The sequence below is a fragment of the Fukomys damarensis genome, unplaced genomic scaffold, assembly GCF_012274545.1.
Source record: "Fukomys damarensis isolate Sample0158 unplaced genomic scaffold, DMR_v1.0_HiC HiC_scaffold_27, whole genome shotgun sequence".
Lineage (NCBI taxonomy): Eukaryota > Metazoa > Chordata > Mammalia > Rodentia > Bathyergidae > Fukomys > Fukomys damarensis.
In genome coordinates, this window is record NW_022900939.1 from 23,302,299 (window position 1) to 23,308,739 (window position 6,441).

Here is a 6,441-nt window from a genome sequence, read left to right on the forward strand (position 1 = left end):
GGCGCGTGACTGCCCCGCCTCGTGTTCTGCCGGTGACGTCAACGCCCGAGGGCGCGGGGTGGGGGCAGGGCTGCCTGCGCCCTTCTTGTCTACCCCCAATGTCCCTCACCCCAGACCAGACTCCTCAAATCCAGGCAGACTCCTGCTTTGTTACTTAACAAAGGGCCCGGAGCACCTGGGTGAAAAGGTTCAGAGGAAACAGAACCTGACGAAAGTCCTGGTTTGTCACTGTTAGCAGGGACCTGAAGAGCTGAAGTACTCCCTGCAGACCTAACCCTGCTGCTGGGGTGGAATACGTAAGAAATGACGGGAGCGATAGGACCACAGCTACTCTAGGGAGGGGAGCAGCTGTTGGGAGCCTCTGCCTACGGAGCTGGGGCCTGGCAGCATGGGAGAGGGGCCATATTAATTGGGAAAAGGCAGTTGCAAAATAAAAGCAACATTTTGTGAGGAAAATGATACGTGTAGTGACAGGACTGTAGGACCAAATGGGTTGGGATTTCAATTCATTTTACTTTTGGACGAGGGATAGGGTTTAAAAAAAAAAATGCTGCATTTGCCCCCCAGCAGTTTTTGGCTTGTGATGTGCCTCAGGCTGTGGATTTAATGACTACTAGAGGCACCAGGTCAAGGTAGCCCCCAACCTAGCCTAAAGCAAACGTGGTGGATTCACTTCCTCTAAGTGGCAGGAAGGACCTGAGGACCTGGGTGTTTCTTTCCTTTTTTTGAGACAGGATCTTGCAATTCAGGCTGGCTTTAAACTTGGCCACCGTCCTGCCTCAGCCTCCCAAGTGTGGGGGTTATAGGCAGGTTTGAGTGTTTAGTGAGGATTTTGAAAAGGAAGAGGACAGCTGGCATCTCCTGGATCACTGCAGGGCCAAAGTTCAGGGGGACCACAGTCTGAGATTCTCATGAGGGTCAATCAGTTGGTAGTGGCCACAAGGTAGAAGGTGGAGGGACAATCCAAGTAGCCAGAATAAGAATGGCATCTGACAGCAGTCCTGCCAGGAAGTCTCCTCCCAGGATAACCACCCACAGCAACTCAAACAGAACCACCCTGTGACAGACAACAGGCTCCCTTAACAACAAGAAGGAAGCTGAGAAAATATTTTCCACTTGCCTCTGTAAGATGGCATCTACAGGCAGGGCAGGGCCCAGGCTGCAAGGAAAACTGGTGACTCATGTGACTGTCAACACAGGTCAAGTATGTGGCAAGCCTAAGCTTCTTCCTTTGTGACTCTCAGCCAGGCTTTTTGGCCACACAGCCTTCTCCAAGACTGCTCCACCAGTCTTATTCTGGCAACATTTCCAAGGGTGGGTAATTTGGCATGAAAGAAGTGAGGAAAAAGGAAATCGTCAAGAATGTTCTAGAAAGCTGGGGGGTGTTCATGAAACCAAAGCCTCCCAGCTGCTTTGCAATAAATACCAGGCTGAGGAGTCAGCCCTTTATTTGTCTGACCGGCTGTTGGGGAGGTGCACAGTCACTACTGTTCTGCTTGCAGGGCCCAACTTGATGTTTTACCTTGATTTTATCTCGTCTCAAGATTTCCTTCATTTACACATACCATTCCCAAATCCCAGAAATTATTTTACATTTTATTTTTCAAAAGAATGGGAGTAGGAGCTGGATATGGTGGCTCACACCCATGATCTTAGCACTTTGGAGGCCCAGGCAGGATTGTGAGTTTGAGGCCAGCCTGGGCAACACAGTGAGACCTAAAATACAGCGAGAACCTGTCTTAAAAATAAAAAAGTAGTAGTAGGGATGATTGGCAACACACAAAGCCTAGGGTTATTCTATAAACACAATTTCTCCATCACACAGAAATAAGGCTCCTTTGTTCATTCAGGTCTGGAACTGCCCTGGCCACCCCCTCAGTCTTCAAGGACAAAATTACCCTTTCAAGGAGTCTGTGTTTGAAAGCTCTCCTGGTCTCCAAGTTCCACACAGCTGGTTTTCTTTGGGAAAAGAGTGTATTTGAGAAAAGGTAAGAAAACCATACAAGTTTTGCCTGGTGGCAGAATCGTACTCATTTAGGTTTATCTGAGGTGTGATTATTGCTAATTGAAAATCTTCCCAATAACCTTCTGTGACAACTTGAAATTTCGTCAGCATTGAATTTTTTTAATTAAAAAAAGAAAAAAAAAATCACACAGACCCTGTCCTGCTTTTAGGGGGCCAGGGCTGTAGAAAAACACTGGGTCTGGGTTCTACTTTCTTCCTCTACAAATAAGGCTAAAAATACCTCCACCCTGGTGGAGAACAAGGGCAGGGAGGTGTCAGCAAATTTCTGTAGATTAAAATAAACTGTTCTGGAACACTGTAGTTAAGGTTTTGGGTCGCCGGGCGGGGCTGAGTGGGATGACCCTCCCTGGGCAGTGGCCACAGCCTGCTCCTTTTCATGCAGCTTGCACAGGGTCTCTGGGTGGGAGGGGAAAGGACAGGGAGGGGCAATTTAGACAACATCCAGATTCCAGGGCCAGAGCCCCTCACCAAGCACTTTCCCAGGGCCACCTGTCCTGCCATCTTGTTCAGAAGCCAGCTCAGCTGTTGTTTTCAGACACATAATGCACCAGCCCAGAGAAGGACCCCAAGATTTCCCACAAGAACCCCAGGAGAAGAGAGCAAAGCGGGAGGGGGAGTCAGGGTGGTGTTTCACCGTTTACCCCAAGGGTAGTTCGAGGACAGTCTTACTGCTGCCACTTGAGAATATGCTGGAACGCTACCCTCCCTCCTCCATCCATGAGCCCATTCAGGAGCTATGGCTCCTGGGACACCTTGGGCTCTTCATGCTGCCAGAGGCCCAGGGCCTAGGCCTTTTCCCTCTGAGCCCTGGGCCTCAACACTGCTTGGGCCTGGAAACTGCAGAGTCACAGTAAGCTGGCCAAAAGCCATCCTGTCCCAACCCCCTCAACTGGTTTCCCAGCAGCCAGAGGAGCAAAACAAGCTGGCCCCACCCCCAGGCCCAGCTGCCTCTTCCTGCCAAGCTGGGCCTGTTGGGCTGCTGCAGCATCTACAGTTAACCAAAGCCAAGCTCTAGATCTTTTCCAGCTTCCTGGCTCCACGCTGGGGCCCCTTCTCACCCTGACATTTCTTAACTCTGAGTAATACGCTTCACACAGTGCTGCCTAGCCCACCCCACCTTCAGCTCTTCAGGGCTGTGCCCCAAGGTCATGTCTCAGCAAGGCCTCCCCAGCCCTGAAATGGATTGTCCCGTGTGTCCCCGATCTCTGTGACCACAGAGACTCTGGCATGCAGCAGACCTCAGTATGTGTTTGTGACATCACTGTTATTTTGCAAAGGTCACAACCAGGCGCTCTGCTGTTTTTGGAGTGACAAGAGGAAAGGGAGGAGGTAGTTCATCTGTCAGCCATTCCCCATAAATGCTGTGGCAGGAGGCAGGCCTGGCTCTGTCCTGGGGAGCCAGGTCAGGAGCCTAGGAGGACAGAGGACAGTGGCTGGGACTGGGACATTGGGCGTGGGCAGGGGGAGAACAAGGGAGCCTCCTGTACCAAAGGGCGGCAGAAGGCAGTAGGAGAGGGTGGGGATGCCAGTCATACTCTACAAAGCAGGGTGGCAGGACCAGCCCACCTGCCTTTCCTGCTCCCATTTCTTTGCTCCAAGTCAGTTAAAAGGCAAGAGAAGGTGGGAATCCTCAGACAGGAAAGGGCTGCTCAAGCATCTGACCTTGTCTGTTTGTGAGTGGGGTCTGTGGGGACTTGGTCCTTTCAGATCCTTTCTGGCCACTGTCAGGGCAGATCCCACCGGGCTTCCTCCTCTGCAGGCCCCACCTCAGGCCATGCCTTGCGGGGTACAAGTTTGATAGTATCAATCCCTGAAATTCAGATCTCCCAGGACTTTGCGATACTGTTCCCTCAGTCTTTTTTTTTTTTTCCTTTCTTTAGATAGGATCTTACTATGTAGCTCAGTTCAGGCTGTCTTGAATGCCTATAGTCCAGGCTGGTCTCGAACTCACAGCAATCCTCCTGCCTCAGCCTCCCCAGTGCTGGTACTTCAGGCATAGTCTAAGACTGTAAGACCATATTTTTGAGCATCTAGTTTTCTGCCTCTTGTCCTCGGCCCTCAGCGCCCAGTCCTCCTGAACACCCTATTTCTGAGCTTTGCCTCCACCTGTCTCCCTGCTTTACTGGCTCACTGCCTGTCTCCTGCAGCCTCTGTCTCTGTCATAACGCTCATTTGACCATCCTGTCCTCCCCATCTGAGTGGCTCATCCTGACTGTCCGGGCCCCTGAAGACGGAAAGCCAGTGGAATGGGTGGCCCTGTCCGATAGGCCTCACCTGCCACTGCTAAACTGGTGCGTCCAGAGACTTTCGGTCCTCCTCCTCCCCAGTGCTCACTGAGCAACTCTCAGCTTTCCTGGACACCACTTCTAGCTGCTTCTCCAAACCACCACCAGGAACCCTGGGGACAGCTCACCGGGGGTGGGCCGGGCTCAGCCATACGCTGACATGCTACCATCTCCTACACCTTGGCTTACACAGGGTCCAAGAAATGCTGTCCCTTTCCCGGGACCCAGCCACAGCCCCACTGCAGAGCCTCCCACTTCCACACAGGTGGCTGCCAGCAGCAGCGTCCTTAGCCCAGAGGTTGCTTCTCTCTGCGTGTCCCCACCTGAGCACGAAACTGTCCTTGAACCTCTGTAGGAGCCTTTTCTGTTCTGACACGACTTGGCCTGACTGAGCGCCATCCCCGAGTCTGTGCGTGGGGCCAGCTACTGTGGGTAGAGCGGACGCGCTGTGGCGCCTGCTGACCTGGACGTTGTGCGGGAGAGGCCTGCGCTCATTGGCTCGGGGGTCAGTGATCACTGCCACTCCCACCCGAACGAGGCCAAGGGCAGATGGCAGAAGTCCTAGGGAAGAGCTGGGACTACATCATCTTCCTGCTGCAACGAGTATTTGGGTCAAATTGTTTAGGAGGTAAAACCAGGAGGCCGGAGGTGTGGCTCAGAGGTGGAGCCCTTACCCAGCATACTCAGGGGACTGGGATAGGAGCCCTAAGAGAGGGACTGGGACAGCTGCTGAGGAGGGACTGGCTGGGTAGAGGCCTGGGATTTCTGCTCCCGTGGGCACTCGGTGGAACCCACTATACTTTCTTCAATTTCCCCAAATAGCTCTGGCTTTAAATATCTCGACTAAGTTGTCGTTTCACAGAACTTACAAATTTCACCTCAGAATCTGTTTCCAGATCTTGACCTGTGGAAAGCACCCTCATCACCAAGCTGGAGAATCCCAGGGAATCTCCACGTCAGGTGCTTTGGAGGTCTGGGATGCCCCAGCACTGGTGGCTGGAGTCAGGGTGCTTGCTCTGAATGGGGTTAGGTGTGCAGCCCAGACCCTGTGTGTCTCAGATTGTCTCTGGGCACGACCACGTTCCAGGTTGTGTGGACTGGGAATGGAAGGGAGTACTGGGAAAGGGTGGACTCAGCTGCCCCCTACTGGTTGCAGCAGGATCAGCACCTGCAGGCTGCTAAAGGCGACGAGGGTGATCAGTCATCACCGGCTCTGAATTTAGTACTTGAAAGCGAAATCCTGAGATCCAGCCTGGTCCTGCAGCTCCATTCTGAGTGAACTTAGGTAACCATCTTGCCTTCTCTGAAACGTGGGGTAAATGCAGGGAGGAAGTGCTAAGTGGCTGTAAAGGTCCTCCATGCCAGGGAGAAGTGTGAGCAGTCAGACTGTCCCAGGGTCTGCATCTCCCTTTGGCCAAGGCTGTTCACGTCCATTAGGCGTGAGGTCACAGCAGTGCTGTCCCCACACCTCTCACTTTGCTCCATTTGCCTCTCTCCTACTGAGCCTGGCAGGGCCCTCCTTCAGGAAGCCGCCTTTGATCACAGATCAAGCTTGTTTTCTGTTGTCTTGTGATGGGCGTGGCCAGTTTATCTATTGGGGACATTAGGGGTGTGCAGAGCGGCTGCTTCTGCTGGTCACTTGTGTACAGATCCCTAGTCACCGGTTCTACGACCCTACGTGGTGTCCCAGGCTCCTGGCATGTTCACCCCCCCACCCCCGCTTCATCTGTGTCCTTTGAGCCTTTGTCTTTTCAGTGTATGACAGCTTCTCGGGCTACCCTGCTGTAACCTTTGTGAGTCCAGCAGGGTCCCTGTGCTGGCACACCACTGGGGTGGGTGGCACGAAGCTGCCCAGTGGGTCTGAGCCAACCACCTGCCGGTCCGCAGTTTCATAGGAGCCTCTCCAGCCAGCTCACCCAGGGCAGGGAGGCCTGTGGATTTTCCAGGTACTACCGCCAGGGCCGGAGGGACAATAGGACTGCCTCTCTGACTGTCCAGTTTCCTGTTGTGGGAGTTGTGAAGAGTGAAGTATGTATTGGGCCGGGAATTTAGCTCAGCGGTTCGGTGGCCTGCCTTAAGTGCAAGGACCGAGTTCAATCCCCGGTACAAAAAAAAAAAAAAAAAAGAGGG

The 6,441-nt window shown here is 53.0% G+C and overlaps 1 long non-coding RNA gene across 1 annotated transcript in view; it reads left to right on the plus strand.

The window, feature by feature from the left end:
- The first annotated feature begins 66 nt into the window (after positions 1-66).
- LOC104870364 overlaps positions 67-6,441 on the plus strand; it is an 8,914-nt gene continuing 2,539 nt past the window's right edge. Inside the window, exons 1-2 of the long non-coding RNA XR_782523.2 lie at positions 67-296; positions 1,851-1,988. This is a non-coding gene — a long non-coding RNA (uncharacterized LOC104870364). The remainder of the gene's footprint in view (positions 297-1,850; positions 1,989-6,441) is intronic.